This window comes from Lagopus muta, chromosome 3, assembly GCF_023343835.1.
Source record: "Lagopus muta isolate bLagMut1 chromosome 3, bLagMut1 primary, whole genome shotgun sequence".
NCBI classification, from domain to species: domain Eukaryota; kingdom Metazoa; phylum Chordata; class Aves; order Galliformes; family Phasianidae; genus Lagopus; species Lagopus muta.
In genome coordinates this window covers 32946458-32966978 of record NC_064435.1, presented here as the reverse complement: position 1 = coordinate 32966978, position 20521 = coordinate 32946458, and the positions used below count along the sequence as shown (strand labels likewise).

Sequence of the window (20521 nt, the reverse complement as noted above, 5' to 3'; positions counted from 1 at the left end):
TCCTGGAAGTTGCAGGTCATGCTGCTTCCCACTGAAGGTGTTCTCAGACCCTTACATGATCAGGTCCAGAGCTTCTATGGGATACTGAAATCCCATTAGATGTAAATTAAGATGACTAAGGCAGTAAAATATGACCACTGATTAACAAAGCAAGTCTTTATAGCCATAAATTCTATAATTTATAAATAGCCAGAGACATGACTGAGTAACAATGTTCAACCATGCAACTAATTAAAAGCAAATAAAGATATAATGGCACAGTAGTTGCATCTGAAACAAAAACATTCCTCACTAGAATTTTCAGATTCTTTCACACATTAACTTTTCCTTCAGGCAGCAGGCCTTCCCCTTAACTTTTCATACTGTAAGTAGGGCCAAGTAAAGAATCGTCTACATTGTGTATTCTTGAGTATTTAAAACTGTGCATAACCACTGATATTATCTAGAATACCAGAAACAATGGGGAAGTACAGTTTTTCTGTGGAAACATGGACTTTGAATTTAGGTTGTGATTTAGATAAATCTGTGGGCCATGTGGCCATGATGCAAGAGGAGTGGAAGTTAGTGTCTGTGGAGCCCTGTGCTAAGATCACATTTAATATTTTAGCAGGACTGCATTCTATTGTGGTATTCAGAACACAGATGGCATTTACACCTCAAGGTACCCAGCTGTATCATGATAAATTTTTAACTTTATGAATGTATTTGCGATAGGGAAATGTCTATTTTTATAATTTTCCTGTGATTTCCCTTCTTGTCACTACCCAGTGCTGTTGTACCAGTCTGATTCTTTGACTGAGGATGCACTGAAATTTGCTGTTGTTGCTCTGCTGAGAGCAGTCTGAATATTGTATCACACAACCAACACAGACTGGGGGAAAATAAAGAAATATGGTGCAGAGCTGAAGATGACGCATAATCAAAATACAATAGCAACACATATCTAACAATTAACTCAGTATTAATTAGAATAAGCAGCAGACTGGTGATTACTGGGTGTTTTTTGGGAAAGAAGGTGATGACAGGGAGCTGAGTGGATCTGTTTCAGTGCAGGAACAGAAACACAGAATGACTGAGGTTGGAAGGAATCTCTGGAGGCCATCTGGTCCAATCCTTCTGCTCAAGCAGGGACACTCGGAGCTTCTTGCTCGGGAACATTTCAAAGATAGAACTGTTCTCACTGAGGTTTGAAACTTTCAAAAAAAAATTCTGGTGATTTTTTATTAAAGTTCTGCTCTTGCACAGGACCAATATCATACTGTTCCCATATTTGCCATGGTTTATGATTGTCACAGTGAACATATTAGATATGTAGCTCTGATACTGTCTGATAAGCAAGTTCACAAACACAACTTGCATCTTATAGATCACTAGTAATAAAGACCATATTAGAGATTTTTCTTTAGATATCACCATTATAACTTCTGAATAAAGCATTTACCTGTGAAGGACTTGCTCCAGTGTATCTGAGAGGAATTTAATTAACAATTAAATTAATGCACATGGTTTAAAATCTTGTTAATACTGTTAATATTATTTTCCTGAAAGAGATAACGAGGAAAAAAAAAAAAAGACTTTCTCTCAGTTTCTACTCTTTCTTTTCCTTTTTTCCTTTTTTCCTTTTTTCCTTTTTTCCTTTTTTCCTTTTTTCCCCTTTTCCCCTTTTCCCCTTTTCCCCTTTTCCCCTTTTCCCTTCCTTCCTTCCTTCCTTCCTTCCTTCCTTCCTCCCTTCCTTCCTTCCTTCCTTCCTTCCTTCCTTCCTTCCTTCCTTCCTTCCTTCCTTCCTTCCTTCCTTCCTTCCTTCCTTCCTTCCTTCCTTCCTTCCTTCCTTCCTTCCTTCCTTCCTTCCTTCCTTCCTTCCTTCCTTCCTTCCTTCCTTCCTTCCTTCCCTCCTTCCCTCCTTCCCTCCTTCCCTCCTTCCCTCCTTCCCTCCTTCCCTCCTTCCCTCCTTCCCTCCTTCCCTCCCTCCTTCCCTCCTTCCCTCCTTCCTTCCCTCCTTCCTTCCCTCCCTCTCTCCCTCCCTCCTTTCTTTCCTTCTTTCTTTACTATTGGAGTCAGTTTGTACTTCGTTACTCACTAAGCAAAGATTTGCTGAATGGGGAGGTGTCACATTGACTTTTCATTTGCAGGACAACACTTTATGTGCATTCTTGATGAATGAATAGCAACAAAATCTTTCATCTACAACTTGAAAAGTGCATGGCTTCTATCTAAATAACAGTTTTAAATGTATCTTCATGTAGTGAAGATACATTCACCACATAGACGAGATAAGAGGGATTCTTTCACTTCTCATTGAAATGCAGCCGTTTTTGGGATATGGAATATTACTGGTTTTAGCAAAATGAACAAATTTTAGTGAAGAGTGGAATTATATGCACTGCTAAAACACCAGAGAAAAAGTAAGCAGAGTAGAATGCAGCTACTTAATTAAAATATCTTGTATATGTCTTAAGATATGTTTATTTTAAGTAATGGATATTTTTTAAGCTATACGAACTGAAATGCTATTTCTATAAAGGGAGATATTTGACCTGCTTAAAGCTATAAAAGAAGATTTGTGATTCTCCTAAGTCCACATGCCCTAGATTAATGTTAGTGTCAAAGCGATTCTCCGTTAAGCTCATTTAATGTACCTTTGGGCTGTAAGATGTTAGTTTGCCAGCAGCAAAGGTCACACATTTTCAGGTATTGACAGTGCAAGTAATGACAAGTTGTTTCTGTGTTTGAGTAGATCAGGGTCTTTTTAGCATTCATTCAGTGGATTTGGCAAACTGTAGACTCTGCCCAAGAGGGCTCTGTGCCTTTGAGCATACAGCGGAGGGAATTATTAAACCTCCAGCTCTGAAATCTATAGCTTCATTTAGTTCAGACCTCCCAAAGGAATTTTTATGCCTTGAGCTAAATAGCAAACAATTTTGAAGCTGACTTTACCTATCTAGTAGATTTCTTCTTGATCAAAAAGAAAAATTGAAAGAATCATTTATGTATTTTAAGGGGACAGACCATTGCACACATTTTTTGTTTAAATATATATACTTATAGTGAGTCAAACTAGCCTTACAACTGCAGTTACAAAAAAAACCCAAAAAACAATAGTCTCTGTGAAACTTAGCAAACATGGGTGCTCAGAAAGGAATCCTGGTCAAATAACTGAAACTCTGGAGCAGGACTGAAGTGCCATTTTCCTGCCTCCTTCACAGGTTGTTGAGTGACATAACCAAGTCATGTAACAATACCAAGATTTATACAATGCTGTAAGTCATCATTAACAGGCAATCAGAAAAATGCATTAAGCTGCTCAGATGGGAGTTTGACATTTCCCAAAGATTCACAGACTAAACATGGCTTCTCCTGTATATCTTAGTGGTAACAAATGCTGAAGGGGGGAGTTTTGTTCTCTTAGGCAAAAGCCAACAAAGACGATTACTGTTATGATACTCTGGGAATAGAATTTAATAAGTATTATCCGACATCTACAATCTGTGTGGGAGACTGCTTCTCCTAGACTGGATATGAGAAATGGGAACTGGAAACAGCTTATAGTGGGTGACAAAGGCATGCATACTACAGGTGTGTGTCACACACAGATGCAGTAACCCAGGTCAAGGTTACAGTTAGGCTTCTCTGAGAAACACAAATTTTGAGTCTGAAGTCGTGTATTCTCTCTCAGTGTTTCCTGCCAGAATGTTTATATATTTATTCCCAAATTGCCACATGATAAAAAGCAGAAAGGTCTCAAAAACGCCAGCACTCTGTCCCCCCACACAGTGATCTAACCTGCAGAACCAAGCCCCTCCCCTACTCTTCCTCTCCAGCATGTGGGTCTTGTTCATGGCAGCTTTCCCAAGAAATGGAACCTTTTGCCACCATTGCCCAGTGACAGAGGAACTCTCCTATGGCTGGAGTTGAAGTTCCAAATGTCATCAGGGTGAGGAAGGCTTAAGTTTCACATCTCCAGTTTCCTGATGGATCCCCAACTTCCTCTGAATTTTCCATAGACAAGGTGTGCCTCAAAAATTGGGCTCCTCTCGAGACTTAATGCCTGTTTTGCATCTCCCAAACAGCTTTAACTTAAAGGCAGGATCTTAGGCAATTAGTGCAACTAAGACAGGGTGACAACTGAGCAGAGCCAGAAGCCAAGCATTAGGTCTCCAAGGAACTTCAAGTATCTTAAACTGTGCAGCACGGTAGATATGGATAATATTAATTGCTGTTCTGAAGTTAAGCTCCTACAGTTCTCTGAAAGGGCACTGATGGGATTTGCTGTGTGCTTGCTGAAAAGCACATTGGTTCATGCTTTAGTGAAACTGAGTATTGTTAGAGTTTGTTCATTTGTTCACACATCACATTTTCCAGAGGTGTCCATGCAGGGGTTTAATTGACCCTGATTAAACTGATCAGCACAGACTTGTGCATGGTCATGCTTTTCTCACATCTTTCTCACATCTGTGCCATTTGTTTCACTCCCTCCCTTTTCCCTTTCCTCTCATATTTTATCAAAGTTTCCCTAACTTTAAGCACTTTCCCAAGCATTTTTTCTTTTATTTCTCTTCCCATTGCCTTTTCATCTTCAGAGAAAACTGTGGAAGATGTGAAGAAGGCAGATGGGGAATGAAATGAAATATGATCTGAAAATCCAATATAGTTTGCCTCCAGGTTTCTTCATAGCAAAATTTAGGATCTGGATAGCTTCCCTAGCCTGCTTGTACAGCTGAACAGAGGAAGGAGAACAGAACATTGTTGAGTGTGATAGTCTATTAAGCTTCAGGAGAAAGCAAAAAAGCATTACAGGCAAAAAAAAAAAAAGACATTATAAGCCAAAATTGTGCCAGTCTTTCCTTCACAGTAGCAATAAATACTCAGGCACAGCTTTGCTAAAGCATGAGGAAAAGCAATAAGCAGCTATCTTTAGTGTTGCAAGTGGTGTCTTATTTCAATGTCATTCTTCCAAAGGCAGCAGTATTATGTTGGATTATGTTGTTAAAATTAAGGATTGCACTTGATGCTTCTGAGCATAAATATAACTTTTTTCTTCCCAACTGTATATTTTAAGGCATTCATAAGCATTTTCTACCCTTATGAGGAAATATGTGCACCGAATTTTTAATAAATTAATAGGAAAGAAAATATTGTATGTATATGTGTGTGTCTGTAGATAAAGATGAAGATATTGATTTAATCTCTAACCTTGTTTTGCTGTGATTGCTGACTCTTCAGACATAAGTTGGGAAATCATGACAATTTAAGAAACCCTCCACAGTGTGACTCATTCATCCTCGTTCTTTATTCTTTCTTGTAGCTGTATGATAATTATACCTTTAAGTTCAACTCAAAGGAGCAAGCACCACAGTGAGATTTTAGCCCGTGTATGTACAGTTAGTTGGACTTCTTAAAACTCTTCTGAATTTCGTCTTTTCGATGCATTTTCAGTTAAAGATGTTAGAAAAGCTCAGAAGCACCAGTGACCTCATCAGCAAGGAGGGTGTTGGTCTCATTTCTTAGGTGATAAGTGATAGGACATAAGGAAATGGTGTAAAGTTGCACCAGGGGAGGATTAGATTGGAGAGAAAGACTTTCTTCACAGAGAGGATAATCTGCAGAGAGGAATGAGCTGCACAGGGGAGTCTCCATCCCTGGGGGTATTTTGAAGACATGGACATGGTACTACGGGCTTAGTGGTAGGACTCAGTAGATCAGGTGGATGGTTGGATTGAGGATCTTGAAGGTATTTTCCAACTTAGATGATTCTGTGATTTCCTGTAGATGCCAGTATGTGAATATCTGGTCCCCCAGTATAGGCAATAGCGTTCAAGATGATACTGCCAAGATGGACCTTGGAGAAGCTGCATGTGGACTGTTAAATACATTCCCAGGTTCCTCTGACTGCATAAACTGTGATGGAAACTTAGACATCTGCCTCATGTGGTGGCACTGACATTCTGAAAATTAAATCTAAGTGTCTAGGTGGAGATAAATTCCACACAGTATAATTATCCAAGCACATGTAGATGTATGTTTGTGGCACAGACTGATTGGATTAGCACTGCTGTAATTGTAATGTGAATGAAAGTTGAACCTATTCTGTTATGCAATGCTCAGGTTTAATTGAAATCCGTTGTATGGATAGCTTACTTTTATTTGCATTTACATATTGCAAAAGGGATATATAAGACTGCTCTCATGAGCTAAGTAACTTTAAACTATCTTTCTTACGATTAGAATATTCAGGATGCTCAGTAACAATTCAGTATCAGTAACTTCCATTAAGCGTTACATGTCAGTTATACTTACTTGTTTCCAATAAAACTATTAAAACCAGAAGTTAGAGAGCCAGTCCTGTGAGTCCAAACAATTCCAATAGTGATTAGTACCACAAAAATAGTAGCACTCATCACTTTCAGAAGTTGTTTAGCATTAAGCAGAGTGGAGTCCTCAGGGATGCATTCATGCCATTAGAGAGGATCAGGATGAGATCTAAGAATAACTGACAAATTATCAAAATAGACCTAAAGTGATTTGTAGATTTTTGTGCTTTCTCCTGTGTGCAGGTGAATCTGACTCTCTTAATAGGATCCTGTCTTGTTTATTCTTTGCAAAACAAGTTGCTGACAGCACAGAAATAGAGTTTTAATTTCTTTTGGATTTAGAACTCAAATTCTTCCATCACAGCACTGCCTCACTAGGCATGTTGGTTGTGCAACCATATAGAAGCAGGATAAAGTCAGCACTTGATTATCCATGTGTTACAGATTATTCATGCCAGAGATGTTAGCTGATGCTCACAGCCACATGAATGTGGCTACACTGCTTCTAGGAGCATCTCAACTCCATAATCAGTACAGCTGCTTTTGCATTACACAGGGCTGTAGTTAATAAGTCCATATGAATCGTATCTAGTTCCATGGTAATTTAGTTCCCTGGAAAACGCAGACGATCTCAATGGTGTCAGCCTGCATCCAGCTGGAATTTGTTAATTTGAACTCATGTTGGCTCTGCCAAGCCAAAGTGGAGCTGGCAGTGGTGGCAACTCTATGGCTGGGAAGTGACAAACAGAGTGAAGCTTTTGCTTCTGCACTGTGATCACTTTTTCTGGAGGGGAGTTTGTGGTTTATTAGAGGAGGCACAGTGCCACAAGTTTTCAGATAGCCTGCTCAGTTTTCTTGTTTTGACTGCTGAGTCTTTCTGAGGTGCTAGGAGGAGTGGCACAGACCTGTATTCAGTCAGAGCAGTCAACATGTTCCAAAATCCACTCTGGATAGGCATAGATTGAGGCTGTGTGCTTACTTAAGTTTATCAGGATTTATATATGTATTTCCAATAAGAGATTTACTTTAAGGGTATCCATCTCTTCCCATCAGGATTTTCCAAGATCCCTAGATAGATGCTGTCCTTATTGACATGGGCAGCTCTTTGTACACCTATAGCATGAAATAGTCTTCCAGCACTGATTCCTTCATTTTCTCTAAACCTTTAACATTAATATACATGTACTTTCTTGAAAGCTTAGCTTCGGATTTATTAAAATGTCAGAGTTCATAATGGCTGTGAAAACTGCAGCTGTTGAAGCATTCTGTTTCCATACCTGATAGAGATATTTCCGAACGATGTTATATTTATGTGCCCATGATTCTGCCTTCACAAAAGGCAGACAATTCTGGACAACAAATTTTTGGGATATTCCACCAATTTCTTTATGACTGCATATTCATTTTTTATTACAATTTTCTTTTAAAAAATCTTACTTGACAAAATGGATATCCCAAAAATGTGATATTAGCTTATGTATAAATTAAATCCAAAAGCCTCTAGCATGTTGTCAGACAAGGGAAAACTAACATCAACAATGTGTGTAGGGACTGCTGAATCACAGCCTGAACCTCTGATTGATCACCTGAGGTGAGCAATGAGTCAGCTATGGAAGCACAGGTGAAGGCAATTCATCTGTGCTGCCAGAAGGGGTGGAACCTGGCTCCACCTCTCCTAGACCCATTTAAAAGCTGACTACCAGGAGGGAGGAATCTCTTCTAGGGATCTACTCCACTGGAATTTCTTATGTGAGCCTAGGATGGGGTGAGTGTCCTTCTTTCCTGCTCTATGCTCTAGTATAGTAACTGTATAAGCCAAGCTCTTGGATGTACTATACCATCTTCATTGATTGTATATTCATTGGTTGTACATTTTGAGACATAATTAAAGAAAGCATAGCGAATAAAATATCTTACTTGTGCTGAAGCAACAGTCTCCAGTGGACAACAAATATTTTTCATTTCTGTAGCAACTCATCAATAAGAACTCTCTAAAAATATGAATTAAGCTTCACAATTTGAAAGGTAGATTAGGGAGGAAGCCATTTGTGCATGTGTTTGACAGTATACAGCCCTGTTGACCCAGATGGTAACAATCTCATATAGAAAGCATAAACTGTAACTGTAGACGAGATTCTGACTGAATACTTAGTGTCAACAGTGACAAAATTAAGATACTGATTAAAGTGAGAAGGAAACTACTGTTTGTGTTGTCTGTTGAATGCATTGGGAACTCCCATAAATACAGGTAGTTCCAATCATGCCTTGTTATTTGCCTGGGCAAGTCCCTTAATCTTTTCTTATCAAAACAAGGACAAAAGACATGCCATGTGGAACGGATTCTGAAAGCTCTGTGGAGCCAAAAAAATCTGTTGCGTGTGACCCCAGGGAAAATTGGGACACTTGGTAAGACTTTAGTTTGCTTGTATTTCTTTGAGCATTTCTGCTTGAAGTGTTGAATTATTTGAACTATGTCAATAATTGCCCAGGTTTGTTTACACAATCTAATTCATTTTAAAAATTACTTATGAGAGTAGTAAACTTGATGACAGTTAAGTTAAACTAATTAATCATCAGTTAATCATGACCTTGTATCTAGACAAGCACCAGTCTTAACATATGCTGTGCCTGAAGGTGATAAGTAAGAATATTGTACCTCAAATGAAGCATTGAGAATATTTCTTTTTTATATTCTGATTGTGCAAGCCTATAGGCATACTATAAATTCATTGAAATTAATACTTTTTAAAATAAATTCTTTACAACCTCTGCCCTTCCTGCAGTGTAACCCAACTTCTCAGGTGCTGAATGTTTGACTGAATTTCCGCAGTCCATGCTGCAAAAAAAAAAAAATCACTGTGCCACAAACATACCACCATCTCTCTTTAATAAGTTTTCATCTCTCCCTAAAGTTTCAGAGACATCTGTCTCTGAAACATCCTGTAGGTAAACTCATCTATTGTTTTCCAGCTAACATTCAGTTTCAAACTAATGGGCCGGGCTTCAGGGTGTCCCCGCCTTGAATTATAGTTCAGGGAAAGAGATGATCTGTTGGATACGACTTTGTAGATGAAAACCAGTGCTTATGACTGAATCCAAACCAGAGCAACTTTTGTTTGAGCATCACTGCTATCTAGTAACGTTTTCATAGTGCGGTGTTCTGTAGCATCTTGGAAATCCATTACGTGTTTCTAACAGCACGTAACCATGCACGCTATACTGCTGAACCTGACTGTTGATGGGATGAAGACTTTAGTCCTGATAGTAGGTTTTTAACCAAGAAGAATGGTGTTGCTATGTTTATAACAGAAACCTTAAAAATGCCTTAATATCCACTGTTATTTCCACCTGGAAGTATTAAACTTCAGGGTAGTTCAGCGTACCTGGTTTTTGCATGGCAGATCTGTGACATTGTCCTTTGTCTGCCTATGAAGCTTCCCTACCTAAGGAGATCCTTTCAGGTTTCCTAAGTGGAATGGACCAGTCTGAAACTCCTTCAGCTACTTCTGTCGTTGGTTTCTGCTCTGCTTGTGATATCTAACAGAATTATGCCAAAATTAACAGGACTGAAAACAGCAGTAATTAGGAATTAAGCAGCTAATACTGGGGCTGCTCTGAAAGTAATGCCACTTATGTTACTGTGTTGGTCTATGATGTCAGAGGTGGATCCTTCCTGGCAATATTACATTATATTTTGTTGCCATGTGACGGACAGCAGTAGAAAAGTATCCTGACAAAGTGATGTCTGATATGGAAGTGCGTATGGGCGTGGAATTTAATTCCTTCATGTAGGAAAAAATGGCACCTGTTGACACTGACTGGTGCTTGCTGTACGTTTATGGAGACCAAACAGTGGATGTGAGCACAGTGAGGTGATGGGTGGTAACAGTGACAGCAGTGACAGTGGGTCACCTACTCTGGTGCAGATTGTTGCAAGTGTGTGTGTCAATGGTTTATGGGCTGGTTTGACCCAGTTCTGTGACAAGGAGGGTGGAAGGATTCGCAAATCCGTGCCTCTGGGAAGGGGGAACAGGACCCCAAAATAATTAAAAGCAGCAGCAACGATATGAGGAGAAACAAACTAATTTACTAAATATAGTATTGGAATGCAAGGTAACACACTATAATACAATACAATTAGAATTAAAGATGATAAATCAAATATAATGAAAGTGTCTGAAAAGTGGAAAGGCCTCACCGTAATGCTATTGTGAGATGTACAGTCAGGTTGTGCAGGGATGAGAGAGAGATGAAAAAAAGGAAAAGTGAAGATCAAGTGATCCGCAAAGCATATATCCCCTCTCTGAACGCAAAGTCCTCTTGGGTATGTAGTTTTTTTCTCTTCCAGACAGGTACCTGGAACTGGAGCATTAACTCTTTAACTCCCAGTGCACTACATGATGTTATGATGTGGAATACCAATAACCAAAAATCATAAAACTATAAGTGTGGTATGCAGGCTCTTGTTCATCGCTGGTAAAAATGCATAACTAATGGGGGTGACTATAGAATCACAGAGGTTGAAAAAATCCTCTTAACATCATCCAGTCCAACTGTCCACCTACCATCGATATTTCCCACTAAAACATGTCCCTCTGTACAACATCTAAACATTTCTTGAACGCTGCCAGGGACAGTGACTCCACCACCTCCCTGGGCAGCACACTGAAAAATAGCACTTTGTAGCTGAGACTTTGCTCTATCAAATAGTGTTATTGTGTTCTTAGGATTGGTTGTAGTTTCCACAGAAAGAAGTAGGAGGCTTTACTTTCAGAGCTACCTGTGTAATATGAGCAGGGAAATATACTAATCATAAAACAAAAATAATAAAATTTCACAGCTTGGATGACAACTTATTTTCTATACTATACTGATTGGTTCCTGTATTTTACATGCTTAGTTCCAAGTTGAATAAATTTCACTTTTTCAGGGGATGATTCAGTTCATTCGTTCCATAGCCTTAGGCAAAATTCCTCAGTACTCTGTATTCTGTTCTGGGAATATTCATGTTCTGAACCCAAGTGCAAATGTTCACTCATAGTATCTATTTGATCAAACCAGCTGTTTAACATTTTAGGCCACTTTTTAACAAAGTCTGCTTTTCAAAAATTGTTCTTAGTTAATTCTTGAGTTTGCTTTGCTGGCCAACCACATTGAATCTTGAACAATGAGGAATAGGTGCTGAAAAATGAAAGTACAATAAAGAACATTACTGAATTTACATGAAGTTAACGTAAGGAGCCCTGCGTTACCAGGGTGTGCAAGTAACTTAAGGACATTGAGTTATGTAGCAGTGATACCAGTGTTCTCAATCTTGCCTGCACACAGCAGGAGAACAGCAGATCTTTCTATTACTGGGAGAAGAAACAATTCTTCTGTCTACCTCTTCTCTTGTTCTGCCCTGTCAAAATGAGTACAAGAGAGGGATCTTCACCAAAATGGTCACCCAGTGCAGTGCATGGTAAGAGTCTGTTGTTCAGGAAGGTCTTATCTGTTCACCCCTTGGTAAGGAGAGCTGGGGAGGACGACTAAAATTTCAGCTTTGTATGGTTCTCTGGCTTTCCAGATGTGACACCACCATAATAAACCTGAGAACAGCTTATTGTATTAAAGAGAAACATAGAACTAGAAATTTGTAAAATTCAAAATGAAAACCATGCTTCAGAAACTTATGCCTGACTTGGCTCGGTACATAGGCCTGTTCCCTACTCCTACTCTCTTTTTAAAGGAGGCACTAGGGAATATGGATTAAATGATTAAATAAAATCAACTGATGGCATTAAAACATTAAGTTGGATAAAAATATTGGGGTTTGTTTTTATGATACTGTGAAGGCTTCATATATATAGCAGGAAAAACTCTGATTAAATAAGACTTGGCCACGAGAGTTGTGCAAAGGATCAGAGCCAGAAATAGCAGTCAGGAAGAAATGATACTTCAGACAAAATGGAGCAGTATTCCCTGACATTTCTGCCAAATTTGTTAATTTATTTTAATGATTTTTTTTTAAGCACTGAATGATACTTTGTTTTAGTGGAGGTAACATGCCCACACTAGCAGGCTGCACGACACTGAAGCCATGTTTTGATTAGCATCAAGATTCCTACATACCTAAATCAATTCATTGTGCAAAGGTACAAGAGCCAAAATAAGTAGTACACTCAGAATTAATGATGTTTGGTCATCTATTCTCCAGTGAGGCTAGAAACACAGATGAATGTGATGCCCTTCCCATTTTATGTCATCAGAACACTTCCTAATTCAACTCTGAAGAAAACACAATTTTAGTATTGCCAGCTCTCTCTGCTTTATCAGACATCTCTATTTTGGCATCATATAATTCTAGGAAAACTTATCTCTCGTTTGGAAGAAAAAGAAACTTTCTTTAGGACTACTGATTGCCAAAAAAACTTTCAAGATATACAACCATAAAAGTTATGACTCCAAAAGATAAGTAACGTGAACAGAGCATTTATTATTATTTAAGAATATTATTATTTTGAAACCTATTTCTTGATTTATCTTGGGGACTCGACTCATACCTTTTTCATTTAATGTTCCTGCTTTTGGTAGGAGCAGAGCTCTTCATTTTACAGTGGTTCTCAGTATTTCTAATGTTCAGTAAGTTTAACATTTCTCATTTTCATCTGCACTGCTCACCTTCTTTCTTGAATTCTTCTGATACTATTGAAGTGAGAACTTTGCCAGTAACTTCAGAATTGAGCTTTCAGGAAATTTAAGGAAAGATTTAATCCTTCAGGCTTTTTTTAGTCTGGATATATTGTGCAGCACAGTTAAATCATTGTTATTCTTTTATTTCCCCTGTATAAAAAATAACAGCAGTATAAAAATCTTTTTGATGTCTAGGATAGTGTATGGCATCACAGGAAAACTAGGAGGTCTTCTAAGCTGATTAAATAAAACCAACAAGAATCACAGGAGGGAAGGGAGGAGGGAAAACAGCTTGCTGGCCTGATCTGTTTGCAAAAGCTGTAGCAATTCTCCACCAGTTAAGGATTGAAGTTTCCCTGGTGGACTGATGACCTTTGATGTGATAATTGCTGGTTTTCCTGCAAGTTCGAAAGAGAGTTTGTATAGTATGGTTAGAGGAAAAAGGGATACATGTTAACAAAGCATTGGATTTTTATTCAAGAACCAAGCAGTTAAATGCTCCTTTTCATCCCATGGAACAAGGTAGTAACTAAGATCCCACTAATTTTTTGCCATATATACCTTAATACCTGAGCAGTTGTGGGTAACAGCTTTTTCTGTTGATAAAAAGAGTATTCATTTTGTTAGATTTTTCTTCTTTTGAAACGATCATAAAATTTTATTTAAAATGGTATTTTAAACATTATTAGCTATTTACCTCCCATGTAAAGCATATACATGTGTAAGACTACTAATTTTGCATTACTGTATCCTTAGAAGTTTTATTCTATGTGTTAGGCTGGATAAGGTAACACGGGCAAAAAGCTACGAAAATTTTATCCTTTTGTTGTCACCTAAAGAAAGTTTCTACTCTCTACATGAATCCAGGTAATTAAGGAACCTCTTGCACACAGTTCGCCACCTACTTGATGGCAGAAAATAACAGGTGAATGTGCCGTAGTAGCATGCAGTTGCCTTGCTTGCTCCCAAGCTGGGTGAAGGGAGAACTGTTCATTGAGCTTTCTACAACTGTCCAGGACTGTGAACAATGCAGTGCAAAAGAGGGACAACGTAGCCTATTGCTTACCAAAAGGACTCTTTTTTTTTCTTTTTAACAGAGACACGAGTAGTTTATTTACCTGGTAGCGAAGTTACTTTCTTCTGAAGTTAGTTGTTGGTTTAGTTAGCAGGTCAGATGATACTCAGAGTTTGTCAAAAGGCTTACCATCTCCAGTCAAGATGTTAATTTGCATGCCTGTCATGGCTTGAAAAAGAGTAAGCACTAGCCTTTTTTATAGTATGTCAGACTTATTGTGCTGTTATCTTGAAGTATTTTAAAGCCAAATAAAATTGAGATTTTTCAAACTGATTAGCTGGTGTGACTGCAAAAAGATTTTTGTATTCAGAGTCTTTGTTGTAGCAGCCATCATATCTGACCTGCTCCCTAGGTCAATAAAGATGAAGGGCTCTTGGTCTGTTGCAAAAGGAATTCATTGTGAATGAAGATTGTGCCTGCTTTCATATGCATACACTTACTGCAAACCTAGCAACATACATGTTCTCTTCAATTGATTAATATAGCATCAAATGAGACATACTGTTTCTCTGGAAAGCATCCTTGTAAAGCTGCCTGAAATGAGAGGTTAAATATCAAAGGGCCAACACAAAGAAACAGGATGATCAAACAACTAGTCTGTTTTGTGATTTACATGGAACATTTTGCTGATGATTAAGTAAAGAAAAACCTGCTGAGAGGAGGAGTAAGCAATTATACATTGAGAATATTCCTACTTATTGCCTTATTAGAAGTATTCATAAACTGAGAGACCCTCCACAGGGTGATCACTTACTAATTCTGTATAGCCAACAGCTTTGATGTGTTTGCAGTATGTGATTTTCTTGGAGGAAAGGAAGAGGCAGGAAATATTAACTAAATGCATAATCACTGTGCATCAGAGAAAAATTGCAAAGTTTGGGACACTTTGGTAAATAAAGGAGGCTGTGAACTTTTTAATAGCTGTATCCCATCTTCAACTGTCAACGCTCTTTCTGAGAAAGCCAGACAGTAAGATTAATATAATTGTTTTAAGCATTGGTCGTTTCAAGAAACAGAACAATTTCCAGTAGTGGTAGAGAGATTCTTCATTGCCACCACAAAATAGCAGTGGTGATTGTTGGCTGTGAAGGAGAGAAAACCTTGCTTACTAGATCATGAAAGTTTCCTTTCATTGAAATTTCCATAGACTTGAGAAAATGATGTGACGATCTTTTCTCACTAGATTAGTAATTCCAGGATCCTTCCTTCTGTATTATGCTTTTCTTCCTGCTGAGTAAACTTGCCTCTATGTTGACAGCCACTGTAAGCTCCCTTTCTCCTTCTAAGGAACTGGAAGGGTACTTGAGTAATGATGGAGGGTGGAGAATGTCTTATCTGTGTCTAGTATGTGCCAGTAGTGGACTGAAATATCAAGATTACTGCTTAATCTTTTAAATGATAGCATTTACGTCTCTGGCAAAAACAACAACGGCAATAACAACAAAAACATAAAACAGATTAGTAGATCTTTGCCAGTTCCCTTACTTAGCTCCTAACACGTATCTGTATACATTATTGAAGAAATACAGTCTTATACTCCTACAGTACAGAGAGATTTCAGTGAAACTATAATTTTACTTTGAACGTTGACCCTGTATGGCACTGTAGGTATATCATTTGCCTTAATAAATTTTGAATAGGGTGTGATCGATCTGCAAGTAAAGAGTTTAAGTATATGGCAGCCACAGCTCTGATACAAAGTTGATGAATGAAAACATACAGAAATAATCTTTAAAGAGGCTTACCTGGATGATCGTTAAGGTTCCAGGCTCGTTGTCCAGCCTAGCTTGACATGTCATCATTCATAATAAACTGCAGAATGGTGTTAGTTTTGGAAAGTCCTTCTGGCATAACAACCGCTGTTGTAATACAATAGGGTTTTTAGTGGGGCCTTGTACTTATGACTGTTGTCATTTAATATTGTGGAGATCTATGATCTGCGCTGTGTCTTTCATTAAATGTAGAGCTGGCTAGAGGATGACAGTTCAGCTTTCATGGATTCTTTTTTTTTCTTTTTTCCACAGTGCAATGTAAACAAGCCCTTGTAGTATTTTTTGTTTTCCTTCCACATCATAAAATTGTCCTGAAATTCATTTTTGGATTAAAAAGCTAAGGTTTTACATCTAAACCTCATGCCTAGGCAGGAGCGGAAAGAATAGTTGAGATGATCTTTCTTTGTTTCATTTTCAGTCTTACTTGCACTAGTGATACTCAATTAGTTAATTGTTCTCACTTAGATGAAAGATGTTCTATAGAACATGCAGAAATACTGAAAGTATTATATCCAACAAACAGTTTGCAAATAACACATTCAAAATCTGTCTCAAAGTCTTATTCAACAGGATATTTTCCAAACAGATGGCAGAAGGAGCAGCTTTTCAGCAATAAGCCTTAGGCAGGTATTAGATACTAACTTGTGACATTTATCACACTGTCTAGGAGATGCATATGATTCACACTAGTCAGTCAGTTGCCTTGGTTTTAAGCAATTTCACGCTAAAAAGAAAACGCATTAGCAAAAGCTCTTTGCTATTTGGTTATGGTTATTTGCTTCCTGAGATTGCCTTCCTGCTGCGTCCTCACCTGTAAGCTAAAACCTGTATCATTCGATTGTTACAACCGATATATTTTTGTACAGACCACTGAACTGAATATTAAATCACAGAGGATAGCATAATTTATAGTAAAGATTCCCTTTTTTACCATACTTCTTATAGGTGATGACTTGTGACGTGCTCCAGTCTACTGTATTGTAATTTCTTTCTTTTCATTTACTGCCTTCCCTATATAAAACCAATTCTGTTGATTTATCGGGAACATTTTCCTGGTGAAACGTGTTTGTCCACTGCAACTCTTAATGTAGTGTTTCTGCATTTATAAATGATGGGTTTCATTCTCATTCAGACAGATACTTTTTCACGTAGGTACTGAGCATCATTTCATTTACAACTGATGGTGTTGCTGTTGTCACAGCCATAAAGATCCCCCAGTTCTGCCTATCCCTACGGCTCTTCCACCCTACCAACAGCCCAGGACCCCATTTTAGCCGCCAAGGCTGTCAGTTCCTGCCCTGGTGAGGCTGCAAGCAGGGCCAGTCCTCAACTCGCCACTCCCCACTCCCTGCACTTCCATGGGCCTTGCTGAGCCATGCTCAACCACAGGCCCCAGCCATGGCCCACAGGGAGCCATTGGCCTGTGCTGTGTCCTGAAAAATGTGGTTATAGGTATTACACGAAACACGGGAGGATTTCATTTGCAGATACATAAAAATTACATTAGAGACCATCGGAAACACATTGCCAGTGCTAACATTTTGCTTTATCTGTTTCCCAGCTCTATCCCATGGAAAGATGAATATGTAACTCAATATAATAGTTAAAGACCTAGTTGCAGCAGAGAAAATCACGGAGAGAAATGTGGAGGGATCTTACAAATAGTCACAGTGTTAAGATAAATGCCTCTGACCAGAGGTCAACAGAGTTTTAAATGTGGGAGATAATGGAAACATAATCAGGTGCCATATGATATGTTGGTATAATGCGTTTTTCATTTCACATCCTTTCTCTCTCAGTATGTCCTGTAATGTTTGGTGTATTTTTGTCTAACTTTTACCATGTCTATAATGTAAAGGTACTTTACCAGCCAGGGAAGAGATAAGATTCTATGAGCCTTCGGTAAAGTGGAAAAATAAGAAGGTGGGGTAACATGAGCAGTCAGCAGAGAGGTAGACTATGCTACGTACTGTATGGGTGCTGTCATCCCCATCTTGCAGGTCTTGGGAGTGAATTTATGGCATATTGTCTGCTTGAAAGCACTGGAGTTTTAAAGGAAATGCTGAGGAGAGTTGGGAATTTTATTAAAGCATGTTACAAGATTGCATAAAGTACAGAACAGAGATAGAAAGCTGGTGTTGCATTTTCAGGTTATTGTCCCTTCTGTAGCTTTGAATTTTGATGCATTGCTGTCTGTTTAACACCACCACAGTAAGTGTTGTGGGGTTTTTTCAAATTGTGTTCATGCTTTTCCCTAAGAGTAAGTTCCAATTTCCAGATACTGTATCAGGACGTACAAATAATAGAGCATTTTTAATGTGGAAGTTCTCTGTATGTTAATTTTTAGAGTAGAATTCTTCTACCACAAAAGAAAATGGGTGGAAAACACGGAGAATTATGTCACATCTTCCCTGTACAGTTTTCTGAATATTCTGCCCAGGAGATATTGTTTGTTCTTCACTGTAAGCCATGGAAAATACCCCTAATTTTGGAGGGAAGTTCAGTGGAGTGTCTGTTAGTCTATGAAACTTGCATCTCAAAGTAGATTTGTTATTAAGAGCTTATGATCAGAGATGCCTACATAAGTAACCCTTACTAAGTGGAAGAGTCTGTGGAAACAAATACAAATTAATAACTTTATTGCTATTATAAATTAAAATACTCTGAGATACGTTGATCACTGTGATGTGAATAGATCGTAACGATGTCTTCAAGAATAATCTGGTTTTTTTCATAAATTTTAGAGTATTAAGAAACAAAAAGCATTTGTAGAGCTTACTACATACGGGGCTGGTTATGATTAGTCTTTTTCCAGAAGACTTCTCCTGTAAAACTGCTTTATTGTGGTTACAACATTCTTAATTTTAAAGATAAAGACTTCCTGCAAAAGCAGTGCTTTTGTAAATAGAGACTTTGGAAAATTGTCATTTTACACCATCTGCAACAGTGTACTTACAATTTTACAGTCTTCTAAGAAACTACTAACCAACTTGAGTGATATTTTCAAGAACAATTGGAACTTGTTGACAGTGCTAAAAATTTGAAAATCCGTATTTTAAAGCAGTAAGAGTTTCATCTAGTGTAACAGATGATTTAGGCTACCTAGAGTTAGACTTTAAAATCAGCCATATGGGATAGAAGGCATCCCACTGGAAAAACAAGCATTTATCTCCCGATAAATTACTCATTTTTGCTTGTTTATTTTAAAGGACAACATACACAGGAATGTATTCATGGCAGATGAATTAGCTCCTATATTATGAGTGTGCAGTGTGGTTAGTGTGAACCATTTACACCACCCAGCACATCAGAAACCAGTCAGATCATTTGTTTCATTCCAGCTGTGCTCTTTACATTTACATGGGGCCTCGAGCAGAGGGGATTTCAACTCACTCTTTTCTGATATACAAAGTTGCACTTCTTTTTCAAATGTTACCTTCATTAATCACTCAGCTTTATTAACTGAGCAAAACAAAAATGTCTAAAATCAGCTTTCATTGTTCTGTTGAAGTAATGACTATTTAAGTAATAATGTAAAACTTCTCCCCAGTTCATACAAAGCCTGAAATTTTGGCTAATTCCCATAACTGAGGAGCAAAATTTAACCCTTAACACTTCAGACTTTTCAATGCAAAAGAAAATGTTGGAGATTTCTTAAAAGCAGTATACAGTGATGAAGTGCAATGGGAAGTCAGTAGGAAGGCTCTTAGACTTGTTTGTAATGAGAGACACGAGTGCGATTCGGTGAATGATGAATTCTGGGACTTGCCTGTGTCTTTCAGAAAACAGCCTACTAGTCTGTTGCTACCTTCTGTATTTTGATAAGCCTGTAACTATAGCAAAAGCAGCATTTTCTATGGCACTCTTCATTCCTGATCCTGAAAAGTTGAGAAATAATTAGAAATAGAAAAGTCATCATTTCAGTCTATCATATTATTTGAAAATCTTCAGATTCATTTAGATTCTAGGTGGTGTCTGTTATGATGTATCCAGTTCTGGGCCCTCAGTGTAGGAAAGAAATCAGTGGTCATCTGTGTTCACCAGAGGGCCCTCAAGAGGGCTGGAGATTGGAGTACTTGACCTGTATGAAGATGCTATGGAGTAGAATTGTTCATCAGAGAGCAGAAATAGCACCAGGGGGTTCACAGCAGCCCCTGAATACCCAAATTGAGAAGACAGAGACCAGTCCTTGACAGTTACGCATTCCAAGAGGGCAAGAGGCAATGGGCATAAGTTAAACAAAAGTTCAGATTGGATATAAGGGGAAAAAACATCACCCTCAGGACAGCCTAGCAGCAGAACAGGGCTCCAGAGCATTTGGGCAGTGTCCGTCCTTGGGGGTTTTCGTGACTTGAGTTGGTAAAGCTGGGAGCAGCCTCATCTGACCTCACAGCTGAGCCCACTAAGGACAAAGAAGTGGATTATCTATATGCTGGTCTGAGCGTTCCTGAATCAGGTTATTGATGTAAGAGAGAAATGCAGTTTATGAGATACTTCTTATATAAGAACATCTCATTTACATTTAGAAAAAAAAAAAAAGTCCACTGAAGCAAGCATTGATAGTTCCCAACAATTACTGTAAACTGGGATGCTTCACAAATTCCTTCCTAAACAAAATGAAGGAAAGTACTGTCGTTCTGTCCATGCATTTCTATTTCCTCTTCATCACTGGGAGTAATTCTGATATATCCTGG

General features: G+C 38.3%; 1 protein-coding gene across 8 annotated transcripts in view; it reads left to right on the top strand.

Annotated features, from left to right (window-relative positions):
- The window catches only part of SULF1 (sulfatase 1), a 190727-nt gene that overhangs the window by 93638 nt on the left and 76568 nt on the right, over window positions 1-20521 (top strand). Inside the window, exon 1 of one of the 8 annotated variants that reach the window (XM_048938916.1) lies at window positions 8018-8073. The exons of the other annotated variants lie outside the window; for them this stretch is intronic. The gene's annotated coding sequence lies outside the window, so the exon portion shown is untranslated. Of the gene's footprint in view, window positions 1-8017; window positions 8074-20521 lie in introns of those variants that run through there. 8 annotated transcript variants of the gene reach the window in all.